Source organism: Sus scrofa, chromosome 1, assembly GCF_000003025.6.
Source record: "Sus scrofa isolate TJ Tabasco breed Duroc chromosome 1, Sscrofa11.1, whole genome shotgun sequence".
In the NCBI taxonomy this organism is placed as follows: Eukaryota; Metazoa; Chordata; class Mammalia; order Artiodactyla; family Suidae; genus Sus; species Sus scrofa.
In genome coordinates, this window is record NC_010443.5 from 241,641,464 (window position 1) to 241,664,484 (window position 23,021).

General features: G+C 40.5%; 1 protein-coding gene across 3 annotated transcripts in view; it reads left to right on the forward strand.

Moving 5' to 3' along the window:
* The window catches only part of STX17 (syntaxin 17), a 127,808-nt gene continuing 120,786 nt past the window's right edge, over nucleotides 16,000-23,021 (forward strand). Inside the window, exon 1 of one of the 3 annotated variants that reach the window (XM_021066679.1) lies at nucleotides 16,000-16,088. The gene's annotated coding sequence lies outside the window, so the exon portion shown is untranslated. Of the gene's footprint in view, nucleotides 16,141-23,021 lie in introns of all 3 variants that reach the window. The other 2 variants (XR_002336997.1, XM_005660277.3) reach the window with 2 other exon arrangements.

The following is a 23,021-nucleotide window of genomic DNA, read 5'->3' on the forward strand; positions in this document are numbered from 1 at the left end:
GATTTTATCTTCTAATGCTTTGATAAGTTATAAATCTTAGCTCTTTTATTTAAACTTAAATAGAATTTTAAAAACACACAGGAACAAAGATTTAGGTAGTTTTAAGTTTGTATCTCAAATTCTTTTGAAAACAAAATTCAAACTTTAAATGCAAAAATATTCAGTTACCAATAGATTCACATTATGTTCAAGTGCTATGTTATATAGGACTTGAGCCAAATTTTAAAAGTTAGGAGATCAGCAGTAGAACCACAAAGTAATGCCTGTAATGTTATTTTTCCAATATGCCCGCTCCATGCAAACTTCCCCAGGGGACATTTCAAACAATATTCACCAGAAGTTAACGGAATAAGAAAAATAAGAAATGATCTTACAAAAATTCAATGAAGATTTTGAAAAGCAAGGGAAGGATTAAAAGAAAATGAATGTGGCCAAAGTAAGAACGAGGGAGTTCCCATTAAGCTCAGCAGGTTACGAACCCAGCTAGTATCCATGAAGACGCAGGTTTGATCTCAGCATCTCAGATCTGGTGTTGCTGTTTCTGTGGTGTAGGCCAGCTCCAATTTGACCCCTAAACTGGGAACTTCCATAGCCACAGGTGTGGCCCTAGGGAAAAAAAAAGAATAAGAAAGGGCTGAAGTGAATATTCACATGCATAATTTGAGGTCTGATATACTTGCTAAATTTGACATAGGTTTTAATAGCTATTGAAAAGCAGGAAACAATCAGTTCCATGATTCATAAAGTTTGGGGAAACTTTAGGTCTGTTTAGAGGGGGACAACATTCTAGGTTCTGAAGACTGAGGGTGGGTGGAGGGGCTCAATTTACCACTATTTCCTGGTGATAAATTGAGCTGGTTGAAGCTAAACTAGTGTTTTGTCAGGAGTAGCTGAAATGCAATTCAGACCATGTCATTCCTCTGCTCTAAAAAGCTCAGGAGCCCTCCACTGCCTATAAATTAACTAGAAAATAGTTGATCTGATATTTGAAATATCAAAACCAAATTAAGGTGAGCTCTCTTGAAGGCAGACAGCATTTCTTTTTTTTTTTTTAATTCAAGTATAGTTGATTTATAATGTTGTGTTAGTTTGAGGAGTACAGCAAAGTGAGTCAGTTATACATACAGATAAATCTATTTTTTTCAGATTCTTTTCCGTTATAGGTTATTATGAAATATTGAGTGTTGTTCCCTGTGCTATACATATAGTAGGTCCTTGTTGGTTATCTATTTGATATATAGTAGTGTGTATATGTTAATCTCAAACTCTTAATTTATCCCTCTCCTTCCTTTCCCCTTTGGTAACTATAAGTTTAATTTCTATGTCTATGGATCTATATCTGTTTTGTATATAAGTTCATTTGCATCATTTTATTATTATTATTATTATTATTTGCTTTTTAGGGACAAACCTACAGCATATAGGAAGTTCCCAGGCTAGGGGTCAAATCAGAGCTGCAGCTGCCGGCCTATGCCACAACCATAGCAAAGGGGATCCAAGCCCACGGCAATGTCAGATCCTTAACCCACTGAGTGAGGCCAGGGATTGAACCCACATCCTCATGTATCTTAGTTGGGGTTGTAACCCACTGAGCCACAGTAGGAACTCCTGTATCATTTTTTTTAGACTCCACATATAAGTCACTGATACATAAAATTTGTCTTTGGGAGTTTCCTTGTGGCACAGCAGGTTAAGGATGTGGTGTTGTCACTGCAGTGGCTCAGGTCGCTGCTGTGGCTCAGGTTCTATCACTGGCCCAAGAACTTCCACATGCTATGGAAAAAAAAATTAAAAAATAAATAAATAAAATTTGCCTTTGGCTTATGTCACTTAGAATCTGCCATCCATGTTGCTGCAAATGGCATTATTTCATTCTTTTTATCGCCGAGTAATATTCCATTGTATATAAATGTATATAATATACATCTTCTTTATCCAATCCTCTGTTTATAGACATTTAAGTTGCTTCTATATCTTAGGTATTATAAATAGTGCTTCTATAAACAGGGTACATGTTATCTTTTTGAATTACTATTTTCTCTGGGTATATGCCCAGGAGTGGGACTGCAGACAGCATTTTTATTTAATATTGTGTTACTATCATTGTCACAGGCCTCTATGATAGCGTAGGTGTCAACAGATGCTCAAAGATGTTATATAGAGGAACTGCCAATCAGCCAAGAAAGTTTGTGGAAACCTCTCCAGTCCTCATTTCTCTACTTATAAGGCCTTCCACTGACAGCTCTTCCTGTTGAATGCTGACCAGGATCTTCAAAGTCAGTAATAATGATAAAATCTCCATCACCAATAACAGCTACAAAAACATCACTTTGCATTTCTGTACTGCTCTACAGTTAACAAAGTGCAGACACAAAAATTTTAGAACTATTCTCACAACCAGCTTGCTTTTTTTTTTTTTTTTTTTTTGTCTTTTTGCCTTTTTTTCTAGGGCCGCTCCTGTGGCATATGGAGGTTCCCAGGCTAGGGGTTGAGCCTACGCCAAAGCCACAGCAACGCGGGATCCGAGCCGTGCGTGCAACCTATACCACAGCTCAGGGCAACACCAGATCCTCAACCCACTGAGCAAGGCCAGGGATCGAACCCGCAACCGCATGGTTCCCAGTCGGATTCGTTAACCACAGAGCCACAACGGGAACCCCACAACCAGCTTGCTTTGGCCTTAGTAGGGATCATGGTCCTTCCTACAATACAGAAATCAAGTCTTATAGAAGGTATGTCTTTATTAAGTGATGGATGCTATTTCCTCCTGATTTCTACAACAGGATGTGGTCTCTTCCTCTCCTTCAAATCCTCCTGGCATTTGGTTTGCACTAAATAATAACACCATATATTTTATATAGTACATTACAGTTTACAACACTTTGCTAGATTTTGTGCTAGATTTAGGTTTCTTTTTCATTCTTACAACAACTTCATTTAAAGAAAAAATAATCCTCTTCATCTTGAGTACCCTGCTGCTCTCTCCACACGTTCTAAAAATATAAAAAGTAAAAGCTACTTGGTAGATTAATACCACCGACCACCACCACACTTTTCATCATCCTCCAAGAACAATGGGAACTAACATTTTTTCAGCTCCCTATTCTCTGTTAGGTGCTGAGAATATTTTTATAGGTAATACCATTCGCCTTCCATATCCTCAGGTTACAGGATCGAAAACGTAAAAAAAAATTCCAGAAAGTTCTAAAAAGCAAAACTTGAATTAGCAGCACACTGGCAACTATTTATGTGTATTTACATTGTATTTACCATTATTTGCATAGTATTTACATTTATGCCATTTTATATAAGGGGACTTGGGCATCCTTGGATTTTGGTATCTACAGGGGTCCTGGAACCAATCCCCTGTGGATTCCATGGAAGGGCTGTACAGCTTCAATTTACCTCCTCTTTGCCCTTAGATTGTTCAATTTAATTCCCTACCTACAAAACAAAAACAAAAACAAAAATCCAGCTTAAATCTAGAAATAGAATATATACTTTCTAGGGCTCCCTGGTGGCTCAGCATGTTAGGGATTTGTCATTGCTGTGGCTCAAGTTGCTGCTATGGTGTGGGTTGGATCCCCGGCCCAGGAACTTCCACATTCTCTGAGTGCGGCCAACAAAACAAAACAAAAACAAAAGCTTACTTTCCTTTGCTGTGGATACTCTAATAAGGAAAAAGAAAGAGGTGGCAGTCCTCAGAAGGAGCTGACACCTCTTCTGAAAACTCTGCTGCAGTGACTGATTTAGAGATCAGTTCTGGGTGAAGTTCAGCAGAACGTACAACACATTGGGTCCATCAAGGATGGGTTGACAGGAGCGGCCACTCAGGAGAACTTCTGATGAAGACATCAGTAGGAAAAGACTCCAGCAGAATTATTTTGGTGAGGAGGCTCTTCACTCCTCACCTTGGCTCAGAGTGACAGTTTTAAGCCAGAGGAAGTCTGGGGAACAGAACCAAGATACTGAGATGGAGGCCACTGCTTGAAATCTCCTGGGCCTGAGGACAGGAAAATCTCTGTGCCGAGACATGACATTGCATAATTCCAGCGGGCGCTTTTTGCGTGGATACAATGTGCGTGGGGCCCTTGGAGTTGTGCAACATGGAATCCTCCCCACGGCGTCTGACTGCACCATAGGGGATATCCATGTTGGAGGCTGTCAAGAGAGCTGGAACTCTCAAGCTTTCTAACTCATTTGATGATGTGGTACCTGGCATTTTGATTTCAGCTCAATTTAGGGCTTCCTGTAATTTCATATTAAGGATGCTTGTGAGGGGGCGCAGTGGCATTCTCTAGACATGCTGATCAGGAACATGAAGGCGAGTGTCATGCCCAATGTGTGATTCCTCCCACAGAAACTCAGGCTCCTTGTAGCAAACATTTCTTTGGAAAAAGGTCAATTTCACTCAAACCGTGTGGCCCTATTCCTTTAGTTATATTTTTCCCCCTGGGAAAAGCACTACCATTTGAGAAAAGTGAATTAGAAATTATTCTAATTTGCTTATGAGGCCTGGTGACTATTTCTCACCTGCCTTTTAGATCTATGGTTCTCAAAACTGACTGTACTTTAAAATTTTCCAGAGAACTTTAAAAAACATATTGATGCTTGTTTTCCACTTCAGCCCAATTAAGTCAGAATCTCTGAAGGTGAGGCCCAGGCAACTACATTTTTTAAAAGAACTCCAAGTGGAGTTCCCTATGTGGCTCAGCTGTTAGCGAACCCAACTAGGACCCATGAGGATATGGATTTTCTCCTTGGCCTTGCTCATGGGGTTAAGGATTTGGCGTTGCCATGAGCTGTGGTGTAGGTCACAGACATGGCTTGGATTTGGAGTTGCTGTGGGCATGGTGCAGCCTGGTGGCTGTAGCTCTGATTGGACCCCTACCCTGGGAACCTTCATATGCTACAGGTGCAGCCCTAAAAAAAAAACAAAAAAACAAAAAACAAAACTCCGACTTCGTTGTATGCTGCAGTTAGTTTTCTTGTTTTTCCTCTGATCTCACCCTCAATGACAAATTGAGCTTCAAAAATGTTTGCTTAGGAGTTCCCATTGTGGCACAGCATAAACGAATCCAATTACTATCCATGAGGATGTGGGTTCAATCCCTGGCCTCCCTCAGTGGGTTGAGGATCCGATATTGCTGTGAGCTGTGAGGTAGGTCACTGATGCACCTCAGATCCCAAGTTGCTGTGGCTGTGGCATAGGCTGGGCAGCTGCAGCTCCAATTCACCCCCTAGCCTGGGAACTTCCATAAGCTGTGGGTGTGGCCCTAACCCCCTCCTCTCCAAAAAATATTTGCCCAGCTGGGGGAACTCAGTCATGAAACTGGAGAAAAGAGCAATGAGATCACAAAGGTGATGAGACAAGCACATCATTTAAGACAAATAATCATGAAGGACAACCTTCCAGGGCATGTGCTGGCAACACACTAAATGACATGAGATGCCTGCCCGCAATAAGTCTTGGGGCCAGTTGGAAAGACAGCTATGTGAATGACTATGCTGTAGAGCAAAATTAAATCAAGGTATTGTGGGAACACAGGTGGTGGGAAGATGGGAAGGTCTCTGGGGAGAGAAGGGGTTTGAGGTGGGACTTTAGGGAGAAGTTTTGATCACTGGAAAGGAGGCAAAAATATTCCAAAGAGAAGAACAGCTTGAGCAAAGACATAGAAGAAAGTGGATGGGATATTGGGGAATTATAGGAACCTGGTAGCACTTCAGAAAATAGTGGACTATGAAGCTGGAAATTTAAATTAAAGCTTGAAAAGTCTCAGAAGCCCCCTCAAGGAATCAGTAAATTTTGTGTGCGTCTGTATGATGTGTGTCTTCGATGGAGGGGACCAGAGTTTAAAACTACATAGTGCCAGGAGTTCCTGTCGTGGCTCCGCAGTTAACGAATCCAACTAGGAACCATGAGATTGTGGGTTCGATTCCTGGCCTTGCTCAGTGGGTTGAGGATCCGGTGTTGCCATGAGCTGTGGTGTAGGTTGCAGATGTGGCTAAGATCCCCAGTTGCTATGCCTCTGGCATAGACCAGAAATGGCAAAGAAAACAAAATAATAATAATAATAATAAATAAATAAAACTAAATAGTGCCATGACCAGATCTGAAACAAATAGTGACATGATCAACAGGAACTTTGAAAAACACATCTGAGGTAGTTACTCATCCTACCCTGTGGCAACCGTCTCTCTGCTTACCTGCCCTACACTTTGGGGACCTAAATACACCTCTGTTTCATTCTTCGTGCTTTTTACATATATTCTCTCTGTTCAAAATGCTCTTTCCTGCTGTCTTCATACTGATCAAACTCTGAAGTCACCTTCTCTGTGCTTATTTCTATTGTACTTTTTTAGGGACAGCTACTAATAGTGCTTGTTAATTGTACCATATTTATTGACCTGTCTGTTCTTCCTCCAGACGTGAGCCCCTAGAGGACAGAAATGGGATCTTTTTAAACTTTCAATCACTAGGACTCAGCACAGTGCCTGGCATATTGGCTGTACTGACTGACTGACTGAATGACAAAGAAAGCACTTACCAAATGTTAGAAAGATTCAAACTTAGCACTTATGTCCTGTAATGTTTAAGTACAGAAATTCAGGACATATTTTTTCCATATTTAAAACCACTTTCTCAGGCTTGAAATATTTCTTTTCTGAAGGGTTCACTTATATAAGCAAAGTGACAGTTGCTGAACCTATCAATTTATTTCCATGGAGCAAGCCATATTTCTTTCTTTAGTAATAATCTGCCAAAGGAATATTAAAGTTAATGTGTTTTTGGTATAGAATAAATATAAATACCACTCAAAAAGCTCCTGTAATCCATTGAGGGCTACAGAAGAGGGAAAAAAAATCTCCTAAAGGGTGTAACAATGAGATGTGGGGGCTTGCTGGGCTGAGAAGAGGGAGGGTGGGGCTCTTTGCGAATTTTGTTGATTTCCAATCCCTTAAATGTATTTCACTAGTTGGAGAATTAAAAGGTTTACTGGTGAGAGTGTCAGTTGTCAAAGGATTGAGGATAGATTCTATAATCCTGTAAAAGAAAGCCCTGGCAGCTTCTCCAACAGGAATCCAGAAATATTTGCTATCTTCGAAATCACTTTGCCCTATTGTTATACTTTCTTAGTTCTTCCTGCTGGTCTAGGAAGAAATGGCAACTTTCATAAACTTAATTTTTGCACTATTGCTCTCATATTCTACTTGGAAGTCCCTTTATTTTTTCCTGCACTTCTGTCAGGCTTTGCCTCCTGTATTTTGATGTTCAGGTGTTAGGCACACACACATTGAAGATTGTTAAATTCTCCTGGAGAATTAACCCCTTTATCATTATGTAAAGTGAGGCTCTTTATTTCTGATAGTTTTCATTGTTCTGAAGACTGCTTCATCTGAAATTAATATAGCTACTCTTTTTTTTTTTTTTTTTTTTTTTTTTTTGCTTTTTAGGGCTGCACCTGAGGTATATGGAGGTTCCCAGGCTAGGGGTCAAATCGGAGCTATAGCTGCCAGCCTACACCACAGCCACAGCAATGCCAGATCCGAGACGTGAATTCCTAGTCAGATTCATTTTCACTGAGCCACGATGGGAACTCCAATATAGCTACTCTTGATTAGAATTAGCATTAGCATGGTATATCTTTCTCCATTCTTTTAGTTATCACCTTTCTGTGTTTTTATATTTAAAGTGGGTTTGTTGCAAAAAACATATAACAAGAGCATGTGTTTCTGTTCACTTGAACAATCATGCAGACAAAAAACTTGTATATTCAGAGCACAATCATACTTAAAGTGGCTATTAATATAGTTGATTTAATATTTATCATGTTTATAACTGTTTTCTATTTGTACTTGTTCTTTGTTTCTCTCCTGACCCTTTCTGCCTTCTCTGGAATCTCAATTGAATTTTTTAAGTGTGTTTTTTTTTTTTTTTTTGGTCTTTTTGCCATTTCTTGGGCCGCTCCTACACATATGGAGGTTCCCAGGCTAGGGGTCGAATCGGAGCTGTAGCTGCTGGTCTACACCACAGCTCACAGCAACGCCAGACCCCCAACCCACTGAGCAAGGCCAGGGATCGAACCCACAAACTCATGGTTCTTAGTCGGATTTGTTAACCACTGAGCCACGACAGGAACTCCTTTTTTAAGTGTTTTTTAGTAAATGCTGTAGAATTTATAATATATAGTTCAAATGTAGCACTTTATGGGTAGTGCAGTTACCATAAACAGAGTATTCCCAGTTCCTTCCTCCTATTCCTTAAAACATTGCTACTATTTATTTTACCCAATATATTGATACTGTTAGATTTTTTTTTTTCCCTTTTTTTTGGCTGGCCCTTGGCATGTAGAAGTTACAAGGCCAGGTATCAAATCCCAAGCAACTGCAATGACAACACTGTATTTCTAATCCATTGAGCCACAGGGGAGCTTCCCTGGAAGAACTTCTTTTAACATTTCTTGCAGAGCAGGTCGGCTGGAAATGAATTCCCTCACTTTTATTTTTTCATCTAAGAAAGTCTTTATGTTTCTTTCACTTGTAAAGGATAATTTTGCTGGATATCAATTTCTAGGTTTGTGTTTTGTTTGATTATTTTCCCTCCAACACTGTAAATGTTTCACTCCATTCTTTTCTTGCTTGTATGGTTTCTGATGAGAATTCTGAAGTAATTCTTATCCTTGTTCCTCTATAGGTAAGGTATTTTCCCCCCTCTGGCTTCTTTCAAGATTTTCCTATTGTCTTTGGTTTTTTGAGTTTGAATATGATATACTTAGGTGTAGATTTTTTTTGGCATTTATCTTGCTTGGTTTTCTCTGAGCTTCCTGCATCCGTGATTTAGTGTCTGTCATTAATTTTGAAAAATTCTCATCTATTATTACCTCAAATATTTCCTCCCCATTCTCTTTCTGCTCTCCTTCTAGTATTCCGATTATGTATTTGCTAACATCTTTTGACACTCCCACAGTTCTTAGGTATTCTGTTTTTTTTGTTTTTTTTTTTTCCCTTTGCATTTTAGTTTGGGTAGTTTCTATTGATATATCTTCAGACTCACTGATTTGTTCCTTGGGACCATGTCCAGTCTACTGATAAGCCCATCAAAGGCATTCTTCATCTTCATTACAGGGTTTTTCTTTCTTTTTTTTGGGGGGGGGTCATTCTTGATATTTCCTATTGATTCTTTCATAGAGTTTCCATTTCTCTGCTTTATTACACATCTGTTCTTGCATGTTATCATTTTCAATTAGACTTCTTACCATTTTAATCACAGTTATTTAAAATTCCTTGCCTAATAGTTACAAAATCTATGTCATATCTGAGTTTGGTTCTGATCCTTGCTTTCTTTTTTTTTTTTCCATTTCTTGGGTCGCTCCCGCTCCCGTGGCATATGGAGGTTCCCAGGCTAGGGGTTGAATTGGAGCTGCAGCCACCGGCCTATACCAGATCCACAGCAATGCAGGATCCAAGCCGCATCTGCAACCCACACCACAGCTCATGGCAACCCCGGATCCTTAACCCACTGAGCAAGGCCAGGGAATGAACCCGCAACCCCATGGTTCCTAGTTGGATTCGTTAACCACTGAGCCATGATGGGAACTCCATCCTCACTTTATTTCTTTAGACAGTGCTTTTGCTTGTTAGTAAGATTTATAATTCTTTGTTGAAAGTCAGACACAATATATCAGGTAATAGGAACTCAGGTGAACAGGCTTTAGTCTAAGGTTTTATGTTAATCTGGTTAGGAGCTGGGCTGAGTTTGCTGTACTGATAGGTATTAGAGGCTTCAATTTCCTCTGGGGGACTTGTCTGGATTTTCCTAAAAACTCCTTATATAGAGACTGCGTCTTGCAGTTCTTTCAGCTCTAACGCAGTTATTATTTTGGAGACTTGCAGATGTGGTGGTAAAGTGTAGGGAGAGGCGAAGCTTTCTGTACTTTCGATTTACCTATAATTAAGTTTCAGTCTTTTAGTAGGCTTGTGTCCTTGGGCCATGACCTTCACAAGTGTTTCTCAGTCCCTTCCCCTCCTTAGGAGAGACAGGAAGGCTAGAAAGGGCTGGACCTGGGTAATGCAAACCTTTCTCAGCACCTCCCCTACCATAACTAAGAGGGCCTTTGCTATGGAGAGGCTCTAGGTATATTTCAAAATCCTCTACCAGAAACATAAGGCTTTTTTCTTGGCTCTTTGCTATGAGAACCTGACGAGGTTCCTGGAGGTAAAACTCATGAACATATGGGGTCCCTCCTAAGACAGCAGGCCCCCAAGAGTTTCTCACTCTCACACTAGTCCACACTCCACCTCCAAAGATTTGTTCAAGTTACCGATTAAATATTTCTACCAGCTTAAGGCTCCAGGGGCTTCTGTTTCAGAATTATAGCTGTGATCCTCTGTATTTGCCTGTTTCTGCAGATTTTGGAGGAAGTTTGCCCTGAAACCTGATGAGTCCAAGAAAGGTAATTTAAGTCTGTTTAGATCTTCTCCTATTTTAAGGATGGGGGTGATGACTTTCAAGTTCTTTACATATCTGAGCTGAAACTGAAAGCCCTCAGAACGCTGTAAAAGCAAACTTAACTATCACTTTGTCATTTATTCATTTATTATTTATTATAGGGGCATGTTATTGAACCAGAATCTGTAGGTGGATACAGAGATAAGCAAACATGGATCCTGTTCTCAGGGAGCTTATAGTCCAACATGTGATGGTAGCAGACAGATTCTTAGGCCTGTGCTTGATTTTGTCAAGGATGTGTGGAGGCATTAACTTCCCAGCTCTCATTGCAACTGAACCAATGGCAGAGGCTGAGAGCAGCTTTCTTAGTTTTGCTTCATAAATATCATCATTTTCTATTTGTGTCATGACAAGGAAAAGGGTGAAAAACACTGGAGGTGGCAATAAGACACATCTAAAATTACTATAATAAAATGCAGACAGTGATGTGTCAAAAAAAAAAGATCAAATTATAAGGTGGGTTGTTTAGAGGAGGGAGGCATTAAATCTAGAAATTCTAGAAATATTAGGAGAGGTCACCTTTGGAGTGAACATGGAAAGATGAGAAAGATTTGGATTTGTAGCCAGGGAGGGGCAATGAGTGGATACTAAGGACTGGGGAAAAGATTGGAATGAAGAATACTGAGGAGTTCAATTTTGTTAGAGCAGAGAATGTATGAAGGGAAGTAATGGGAGATAAAGTTAGAAAGCAAGGTTGGATGCATGTGGAATATCTATTGATTTGCATGTCTGTATATTTATCATGTGATGATAATTGACATTCATGACAATGTAATTAAATACTACAAAAGTCAAGATGCCTTGTAAGCTGTCAAAGTTAAAATAACATTTAACATGATTCTAATGCTAAGTAAGTTACTGTGTTTTAGTTGCAAGCACAGCATAAGGTGCATCTTTTGAAAGTGAGTTGGATAGTTAAGTGCTTTGGGTATGAGGATTTAAAGTGATTGATAAAGCAAAAATTATGACAAAACTGCCCTTGAAAAATTTTTATTTTTATTTTTATTTTTTTTGGCTTTTGTCTTTTTAGAGCCGCACTCAGGGCACATGGAGGTTCCCAGGCTAGGGGTCTAACTGGAGCTGTAGCTGTCGGCCTCTGCCAGAGCCACAGCAATGCCAGATCCTTAACCCACTGAGTGAGGCCAGGGATCAAACCCTCGACCTCATTGTTCCTAGACGGATTCGTTTCCGCTGCACCACGAAGGGAACTCTGAAAAAATTTTAAATTGCTCATAAGGTTCCTTAAGCATGGTTTTATAAATAACACCTTATGCAATAATTCTTGGGCACACTGAGTTTTGAGAATAATTAAGATAATCAGAAGAACAAAAAGATGGGGAAGGAGTCTTTAGATAGATTGTCTGGGTATTTAGGCTATTCTACATGCAACATGATTCTCAAATTCCTAAGTAGTGAATGGTTAATGAGTGGAGAATTCTAGTGTTACTGTCTGCCTGCAGAGTTCACCACTTTTAGTTTGATGTTAGGGCTCTATAACCTTAATACATATGAACAGACTGTTTGGTGATGGTGTGTGTGTGTGGCGAGGGACACTAGAGCAGAAAGTGGAGAGGTTTAAGTACTAAAGCCAGTGAACACTATGTATGAGTTTAAAATGATATCATACAATAATAGAAACTAATAAGGCTTTGTCTCTTTAACAGAATTGTCTTGACTGAAAGGAGTAGAGTTTAAGCAATTAAAGACAAAGTAGAGGTGAGAGCTGGGGTTGGGGGTTAGAAGGCTGTGGGGTATAATTAGACCTAAGTGTTGATTGGGGTTAAGCCCCAGGAATGAGCTGGAACCAGGAATTCGAATGTGCTGCAAACTCTGTTTCTTTTTCGTGTATCTGATCATTCTCACCTCCCTCTCCTATCTCTTTCATGGCTTTTTATTTTATATTCCAAGGAGTGAAGATCTCTAACAACAGTAAGGACTACAGCTGCTATTTCACCAGTATTTCAGAGAGAAGTAATAGGGAGAAACAATAAGGCAGAATCTATTCCTTGTCTACTAAAAGATTCTGTTTGTTTTAAATCAGGAATTGCTAGCTCTTTATTTACTTTCTTTTTTTATTGTGGTATAACTCATACAAAGCACACACAAATCTTAGGTGTACGGCTTGATGAATTGTCACCTAGATCAATACAAAGAACATTTCCAGCACCCGAGAAAGCTACTTATGCTCTCTCCCAGTTAATTCCATGCTGAAGGTAACCATTAGTATCACTTTATTTTTAATCTTTCTTCCTCTCAGTTCACAAGATGGTTAGAATGATAGGATGCACAAAGAAATATAATGCATCCAGAACTGCACAGATATTTCAATAATTCATGGATAGAGAAAGAACCTAGTGAAGGTAGTGACTTTAAATGTTTTTTGAACATGACCTACAGTAATAAAATAAAATAAACTTAACACCATGACCTAGGACATACATACACTCATCTCTCCACAACCTTAAATGGGATTTATGAGCAGCCTGGCTTTCTCTGAGTCACTAGACTATGGAATCAAAAACATGGCCACCAGGATATCTGCTGTGAGCCATCTTCTCTGTTCAAGAAAGCAGCAAAAGCAAGCAAGCAAGCCAGATTAAAGCTAGAATCCTAGTCCCAATCCCAGATTCCTGGAACAAATATCTTACTGTTTCATTTTGAGTCAGGAGTCTGCTCCTGGACCAATTCACTATGGTCAGGAGCATGGGTTCATGCCTGTATAAAATGGCTGCCAGAGGCTCAAAACTGAGCACCTGCTCCCTGGTGGGGAGCAGCAGGCCCCAGAAAAGGAATGGCCGGGAAGATCACCTAGGAGGTCTATATTATTGTTCCAAATATGAATTTGATTCTCATGTTCTCCATATACTTGCGCTATAATCCTGGAAAAATGATTTCTTAATTTAAAATAGTGAATATACATCGTTCCCTTAGTGTATTCTACGAACCATGGTAGGCTTTAAGTAAATAATGTTTTCTCGAGAAATAGCCTTGTTCAGTTATAACTGACATATAATAAACACATACACATATTTAATACACATAATTTGCTAAGTTTCAATATACGTGTACACGCCTGCAATCAGTACCACAAGCAAGATAATGAATATACCCATTACCTTCAAATTTTCCTTATGCCTCTTGGAAATCCCTCCTTTCACCCCAACCCAATTTAGCTATTATTATTATTAACTAATTAATTATTTTTTGCTTTTTAGGGCTGCACTCACAGCATATGGAAGTTCCCAGGCTAGGAGTCAAATCAGGGCTATAGCTGCCAGGCTATAACACAGGATCTGAGCTGTGGCTGTGACCTACAGCACAGCTCACGGCAGCACCAGATCCTTAACCCACGGAGCAAGGCCAGGGATCTAACCCAAGTCCTCATGGATACTAGCTGGATTCATTTCTGCTGAGCCACAACAGGAACTCCCTAGTTATTATTCTTAATTCTTCAAATAGCTCCAATAATTCCTTACAAACACAAACTAGATTCTGCTCTTTTTAAAAATGCTATCTTTCCTTCCATTACACCTCCTTTTAAACAGGTGATTGTTTAGGAAAGCTGTTTTTCTAGCTACTTTACTCTGTTTCAATCCATTCTTTTGGGTTTTCCAAGTAAGCAATCATAATGCCTTAAAAGAATATTTTTCTTTTTTCCCCCCATTTATTTATCTATTACCGTTTTGTCTCATTTGGCCTTCCTGATTCAGTTAGGATCTTAGGAAAATGTAGGCTAGGAGCAGGAGGCCTGTCCCTAACAACTTCAGGGCCCAGGTAAAAGTACAAAAAGAGGTCCACATACCATATTTCTAAATATGTAACATTTATAAATCAAGCTAACGAATTGTTAGATTAAAAAGTTCTACATACATTCTGAGCAAGTCATCTGAATATTCAAACACATATTAAAAAGGCTGGATCTATAAGTCAGTCTAACCAGCGAGGAGACCTGTGATCTAGACAGGGCTTCAAAGCCAACTATCTGCTTGTTCATTGTTCTTAGCAAATTATGTGTATTAAATATGTGTATCAGCCTCCCTGATAGACCTAACTTATAGCAAACATACATATAATCTAGAAGCCTAGCTTCAGGTTTAGAATCTTTGAGTGTTGCACCTCCCTAGTGTACTTGAGGTAGTTTTTTCAGAACTTAACTCAAAAGACCTTTACTTCAGGAGTTCCTATAGTGGCTCAGTGGTTAACGAACCTGACTAGTATTCATGAGGATGTGGGTTCAATCCCTGTCCTTGCTCAGTGGATTGAGGATCTGGAGCTGTGTTGTAGGCCACAGATGTGGCTTGAATCCAGCATTGCTATGGCTGTGGCCTAGTTATAGTCATGAGCTGTGGCAGCAGTTACAGCTCCAGTTTGACCCTAGCCTGGGAACCTCCATATGCAGCGGGAGCGGCCCTTAAAAAAACCCAACACTTCTACTTCAAAAGATCTGTTTAACTGACCCTTGCATAAAAAATTTTTCCCATGGTATTATATAATACTTTAATTTTTCTCCTTAGAATTAAAATTTTACCACCACCTCATTCCTAGAGTAAAAAAACACCAGTGTTCACTATACTCACAAAGAAAATCCAAAATGCTTAGCAGATTTTATGCTTTACTTTAGAAATTGCTTTCAAGGGAATTCTTATAGACCTCTAATATTTATTGATCCACAACTTCTACTTTCACTCCACTGCAAGACCCCAAGAGCTGAGTTTACTTAGCTATGGCTTGAACATCCTTATGACTTCTGAGGACAGTATCATTCAGTGGATACATTCTGAGCAAGTCATCTGAATATTCAAACACATATTAAAAAGGCTGGATCTGTAAGTCAGTCTAACCAGCGAGGAGACCTGTGATCTAGAACAGGGCTTCAAAGCCAACCATCTGCTTGTTCATTGGTAGCAGCTGGTGTAACTGGAAAAACTTGGGAAGGAAATTAAAAAACCCATTCGGAGTTCCAACTCTGTCACTAACTGGCTGAACTGGAGTGAGTCAGCAGAAACTCTTGGAGCCTCAGTGTCATTATCTATAAAGTTAGGATAAGACAGTGGCATTAAGGGCTCCACCTGTTTGGTGGGAGGCAGGAGCAGGTCAGGGAGGGGAGGGAAGCATTGGACCAAGCTTCAATTTCTGCACCTGTAACAGTCAAGACTTTTGCCCTGAACACCTAAGAGGGTTTTGGAGGACGAGAAGGAGAAGGCACAACCTTTCTGAGCTTTAGTTTCAATGTGTAAAGAGGTAAGAACACCTGGCCAACTAATAAAATTCCTAGAACACAGGAAAATGGATAGAAAAAAACCCTGCAAAATGTAGAGGCCCATACGTATGTGAATCGTCTCACACCTAAAATGCAACAGACTTACAAACCCAGACCATAACTCAAGACAACCTCTTAAAGCTCAGCCCAGAGTGGCAACATCGCTTGTACTCACGGGACAGCCGGCCACACCCCTCGAGGCTGGAGCGGGGCGGGAGGGGGCGTGGCGCAGCCCGGCAGGCCTATCGTGGTGCCCCGCCCCGTCGCGCCCGCGCCTGCGCTGTGCGCGCTTACTGGTCTCAAGCGCCCCGGCGGGAGGTAAGGGGCTCGCGACAGGCCGCCTCATGGGTGTCAGGCCCTGTGTGGCATGGTAGGCCGGGTGCCAACCTCGCGCGCGGGAGGGGCGCCCGGCGGGAAGCAGGGTATCAGTTCGGAAGTGCGAGCTCTGTGGGGCTTCTCTCAGCTCCAAGAAGTGATGGTTTCGGTTTTGGAGGCGCTATTCGAAGCGGGTATAGAGGGCGGCCGACCGGAGGAGCTGGTCGGCCTCCTGGGGTCTCAGGGTGGAAAAGTTTCTATCGTCTGCCCTGCCGTGACGCACTGTGGGCCATAGGTCGTCAGCGTCGTGGGCGTCTACGTCCTGAGACTGGTCCGCGTACCCGTTCTCGGCGAGGGTGGGGGGAGGGGCGTTTGGTTTCTGTGGCCCGGGTGCGCTGTGGGTTACTCTGCTCCGAGGTAGTGAGGGGAGGACCCGAAGCGAGAGGGTGGAGTGTCCTGTCAGCCAGACCGGGAGGTGGCTCTTAGAAGGTCCCATGTTTAACTCCCCCTTTTTTAAAATTCGGAATCAGAGGCTCAGAGAGCGGACTATAGGGTAGGACCAGGGGCCTTGACTTTTCTTTCCAAATTTAGGAACGCGTCCCCAAGTCAGAATCTTGTCCGAAACAAATCAGGGCGACGTGGCTGAAGACATTCGGTGCCACTGGTGTGGGGAAATGTTGGAAGATGTTCATCACTTTTTTTTGTTGCCAGCAATTTTGGACTTTTTCTGAGAAATAGGGCTTTTCCTTTATAAATAATCCGAAGTAATTTGGTTAACCTCCCAGTACTTTTTCCTTACTGGAAACTAATGGTATGGTATTCAGCTGGTAATAGTTGTAAGCACCTGCCATTCCCCCATCCCCAGCCCCCGAGCCAAGTGTCTGTGCAGTGAATATGGTTGCAGTTATTTGATGTAGAAATGTTTGGCCTGTCTTACATGAAACAGCTCAACACGTTTTTAAAAAAGACTTTATTTTGAAATAATTTTACAATAACGGAGGAGTTAGAAAAGTAATAGAGAGTTTTCTAGTTTCCTTTAATGTTAGCATCTCATATAATCGTAATACAAATATCAAAAGTAGGAAATCAACTTAGGTACAACACCGTTAACTAAACTATCAGCTTTCTTAAGATTTCATCTTTTTTTTTTATACTAATGTCCTTTTTCTGTTCTAGGATCCAATCTAAGACCCCACATTGCATTTAGTTAACATGGCTCCTGAGTCTCCTCCAGTCTGCGACAGCTTCTAAGTCTTTTCTTGTCTTTTAGGTCCTTTACACTTTTGAAGAGTCCTGGTTATTTGTTTTGTAGAGAGTCCCTCAGTTGAGTTTTGTCTGATGTTTTTTCTCCCGGTGAGATTAGGGTTATGCGTTTTTGTTGATGTCACAGAAGTGTATGCCCTTCTCAGTAGTCCATCATGTAAGGAGGTGTGTGATATGACACTGCTTTTGAAATTACTCTTGATCACTGGTTAAGGTGGTATCTGTTGGGATTCTCTAAAGTTACTACTTTTCCCTTTGTAACTAATCAGTATGTTGGGGGAGAACTTTGTTTAATTTTTGTTTTGTTTTGTTTTCTGGCTGCACTCACAGCATATGGAAGTTCCTGGACCAGGGATTGAATCTGAGCCAAGCTGTGACCTACTCTGCAGCTGTGGCAATACCATATTCTTTAGTCACCTTTGCCAGACTGGGGATCACCTCCGTAGTGACCCACACTGCACCACTGCGGGAACTCTGACAACTTTTTTTTTTTTTTTCCTTTTTATGAATGTACCTGTGGCATATGGAAGTTCCTGGGCTAGGGGTTGAGTCAGAGCCTGCTGCAGGTCTATGCCACAACCAGGGCAACACTGGTTTTGAGCTGCATCTGCAACCTACACTGCAGCTTGTGGCAATGCTGGATCCTTAACCCACTGAGTGAGACCAGGGATTGAACCTGAGTCCTCGAGGACACTATGTCAGGTTTTTAACCTGCTGAGTCACAACGGGAACTCCCCCTGGGGAACTTTTAAACAAGACAAATACTCAGTTTCTTTTCAAACTTTAATTAGCTGATTTGAGCATCCATTACTTTTTCTTGCTTTCAGTAATTGTTACTGTGATAATCTCGATGGTGGTTTTCTGTTTCTCTCATTCCTTCTTCACTTATTAATTGGAGTTTTTTTTGGTTTGTTTTTGTTTTTTTTTGTCTTTTTGCCTTTTCTAGGCCACTCCCATGGCATATGGAGGTTCCCAGGCTAGGGGTCCAGTCGGAGCTGTAGCCACCAGCCTATGCCAGAGCCATAGCAACGCAGGATCTGAGCCTCGTCTGCAACCTACACCACAGCTCATGGCAATGCCGAATCTTTAACCCACTGAGCAAGGCCAGGGATCGAACGTGCAACCTCATGGTTCCTAGTCAGATTTGTTAACCACTGCGCCACAGTGGGAACTCCTGGAGTTTTTCTGTAAAGAAGAGCTGCCCCTTCTTCTCATTTATTTATTGTTAATTTTTTGTATCAGTATAGATTCATTTATCTTTCTGTTGGTTATTATCCTACACTGTGGTTATTTATTTTATGTCTTAAATTGTTCCAGCTTTGGCCATTGGAAGTTTTTTCAGGGTGCTTCTTGTGCCCTCTTCATAGGTCCTCGTTATTTTTTGAGAACTTCTTTTCTTTTTGACACCAGAGGATGCTCCAGGCTCTCTTGTGTTTTCCTTGACACAGCCCTTGAATCCACCACTTCTCCAAGGACCCCCTGGTTGGTTTGGAGAGTGGTATTTTTTTAACCATCAACGATTTAGGTGCTAGGTGTGTTCATTGCTACTGGGGTATCACTGCTTCTAGTGCCCGGCAGAAGACATCTAGGAAGTGTGTGTGAGTGTGTATTATATATATATATATTTCTAGCTATTTGTACATACCATCATCCCTTGGTATCTGTAGGGAACTGGTTCCAGGACCCGTCACAGACTAAAATCCAAAGCCGTGCAAATCCACGGATACTCAGATCCCATGATTTGTCCCTTTGTATCTGAGGTTCCATATCTGCAGACTCAACTGTGACTCCTGTAGTGTAGTACTTACTGGAAAATATCCATGTGTAAGTGGACCCTCACAGTTCAAATCCATATTTTCAAGGGTCAACTGAATGTGCATATCGTTCATATAGATACACACAGGCATACATTATTTATTCTTTCATATGTTGACTTTTTTTATTTGTGTATATATACATACACATTATATATATGTGTGTGTGTGTATATATATATATATTTAAAGTTTTTTTGATACTTCCATTTCTAATTTAATACCACAGGGTTCTTTCTAGTCTTGCCCCTTATTTGTAACTTCTTTCTCCAATAGTGAGAAATCTGGCTTTTATATTTTACAAAATATTCCTTTATTTATTCAATCCCAGTATATACATTAATAAATTTCAGGATTTCTAACCCATAGTCCTATGAGAAATTTACTAACTAGAGTACAGTATAGTACTTACATAATTCTTTTTGTCTTTAGCTTTGTGTTTAAATCCAGTTTACTATTTTCCAAAGTTACCTAGATTAGTTATTATGCTGCTCATTTGTAATGCAGTTACTTTTATTTTTTATAGTTTGCATTTCACTTTGGGTTCCGTTACATCTTGTTGTTTTTCAGTATACTGAAATTCATCTTCTATGGTGTACAGTTGTGTTAGGTTTAATAAACACATATAGTTGTGTATCTACTACTGCTGTGCATGATACAGAACAATTCTATCACTCCAAATATTCCATTACACTTGGAAAAAAAATTAAAAGTAATACAACTTTATGGGAGCTTGGGAAATTACTCATTTTTGTGTGTTTTATATTGTCTTTTTCATTGTGGTTTAAATATTTGTGGTGTTAATGTAAATATTTTTTATCTTGTGTTTGGATTATATCAAAAATATTTCCCCCCAAAAAAAAAAAAAAAAAAAAGAGTTCCCGTCGTGGCACAGTGGTTAACGAATCCGACTAGGAACCATGAGGTTGAGGGTTCGGTCCCTGCCCTTGCTCAGTGGGTTAACGATCCGGCGTTGCCGTGAGCTGTGGTGTAGGTTGCAGACGCGGCTCGGATCCCGCGTTGCTGTGGCTCTGGCGTAGGCCGGTGGCTACAACTCCGATTCGACCCCTAGCCTGGGAACCTCCATATGCCGCGGGAGCAGCCCAAGAAATAGCAACAACAACCAAAAAGACAAAAAGACCAAAAAAAAAAAAAATATATATATATATATATATATATATATATTTCCCACTGTTCTGACTGAAAAATCAAGAAATGCTGAAATACACTTTTAACTCATTAAACCACATTTTGCATATTAAGAGCTTTCCTAATAGCTTATAAACATTATTTGAGCTATTTTATGATCAGAGCCACTGTTGGATGACTTTGTTTCAGTAACATCATGCTTTATGCAATTCTTTGAATTTTATGTTCTCTTCTTAGTCTCTTATAGCTAGTTGAGTATAATTTTATAAAAATGGAAATGGAGAAAAGGAAACATTACTCCGGAAGGAGTCCAAGAATTAGAAACGTCTCTTGGGAAGCTCTTGGGCTAGAATGTCCTCCCTGAGAGTTAGCACTTTCTTTCTTTCTTTCTTTTTTTTTTTTTTTTTTGGCTTTTTAGGGCCACTCCCATGGTATATGGAGATTGCCAGGCTGGAGGTCGAAGCAGCTACAGCTGCCAGCCTACACACATCCAAGCTGCATCTGTGACCTACACCACAGCTTACAAGGCAACAACAGATCCTTAACCCACTGAATGAGGCCAGGGATCGAACCCTTCAACCTCATGGTTCTTAATTGGATTCATTTCCTCTGTGCCGACAGGAACTCCTGAGAGATAGCTCTTATGAGACAGCAGGTTTTCCTTGAGCACAGAAAGCTGGGAAGCAGAGTCATGCACTCTGACCTTTTCTGAATTAATATAACTTAATTCAGAAAAAGAAAGTGGAGTTCCTGTTGTGGCTTAGTGGTAACGAATCTGACTAGGAACCATGAGGTTGTGGGTTCTATCCCTGGTCTTGCTCAGTGGGATCTGGCATTACTGTGGCTGTGGCATAGGCCGGCAGCTGTAGCTCCGATTCAGCCCCTAGCCTGGGGACCTCCATATGCCAAGGGTGTGGCCCTAAAAAAAAAAAAAAAAAAAGAAAGCTATCATAGCATGTGGGAACAGTGAAAACAAGGCAAATAGTCCGTAATTGGGGTTAGTCAAGTACACTGTAAGCTGATTAGTGGAAGAGAAGGCAGAATCATTTGAGTTGTATCCCAAATGATACAAAAAGTTTAGAGGCAGATGGGATATAAAAGAGCATCCAGACAGAGGGAGCATCTTGCAAAGCCAAAAGTAGATTGGGTGATAATATTTGATAGAGTAGGTGGATTACTTATGAACTTTGTTGCATTTTCTTGCTCAGACAATAGGGAGCTTTGGAAGTTTGTGTTCAGAGGAGGAACATGTTGCCTTTGGTGGTTTAGATAAATTAATTGGTGGTAATCTGTGGGGAAAATTAGAGAGGGAAGAGGCTAAGGGCAGGCTAAATAAGATATTGTAATGTACTATGCATAATGTGCTATTTGACAAGAGTGGTAGGATTAGAAATATGAAGAGACATGTGAAGAAACATTTTAGTTCCATTATCATCTGTTAAATACTACTTATGTTCAAAAACTTTTTTTTAGGAATGGTAATAGATATAAAGGTAGCTTCTGGAGTTCCTGTCGTGGCGCAGCGGTTAATGAATCCGACTAGGAACCATGAGGTTGCAGGCTTAATCCCTGGCCTTGCTCAGTGGTTTAAGGATCCGGCGTTGCTGTGAGCAGTGGTGTAGGTTGCAGAGGCGGCTCCCATTCCGCGATGCTGTGTCTCTGGCGTAGGCCAGCATCTCCAGCTCCGATTGGACTCCTAGCCTGGGAACTCCATATGCTGCGGCCCTAGAAAAGGCAAAAAGACAAAAAAAAAAAAAAAAAAAAAAAGAAAAAGAAAAGGTAGCTTCTTACATAATTTGCATAGTGGAAGAAAATAGAAGAGGCAATGTGATAAACAGGGGAACAGTGCTAGACAAATAATTTATAATTTGTGAGACTTTTATATGTTCTATATTATAAGAAAAAGACATTCCTTGTAGCATGAGCAGGCAGTTGATGAAAGAAGAAATGTAAATGGCTAATCAATCTCATTCCTAATTTAAAGAATGTAGTTCTCCTGTGGCACAGCCGGTTAAGGATCTGGTGTTGTCACTAGTGGCTTGGGTTCTATTCCTGGCCTGTTAACTTCCACATGCTGCAGGTGCAGCCAAAAGAAAAAGAAAGTAATATAAAACAATAACGAGGAGTTCCCATTTTGTGGTTCAGTGGTAACGAAACTGACTAGTATCCATGAGGACTTGGGTTTTATCCCTGGCCTCAGTCAGTGGGTTAAGGATCCAACTTTGCCGTGACCTGTGGTGTAGGTTACAGATGTGGCTCGGACCCTGTGTCGTTATGGTATAGCTCCAATTCGACCCCTAGCCCAGGAACCTCCATGTGCCACAGGTGTGTGCCTAAAAAGTAAAAAACAAAAAAAACCAAAAACCAATAATGAGACACCATTTTTGTTTCCACGTTGAATGTCTAAGAAGAATGATAATTTCATGTGTGGATAAATGAACATTTAATTTTTTTTTTTTTTTCTTGTCTTGCCTTGCTTGTAGACATTCTGGGGCCAGGAATTGAACCCTCAGCACAGCAGCAGCAATGCTGTATCCTTAACCCACTGAGCCACCAGGGAATTCCATTTAAACATTTTTTTAATTTGAGGTATAGTTGACATACAGTACTGTATTTGTTTCTGGTGTACAACATAATGATTCAACATTTGTATACATTTTGAATTTATCACCAGGATTAGTCTAGTAACCATCTGTCATCCTACAAATTA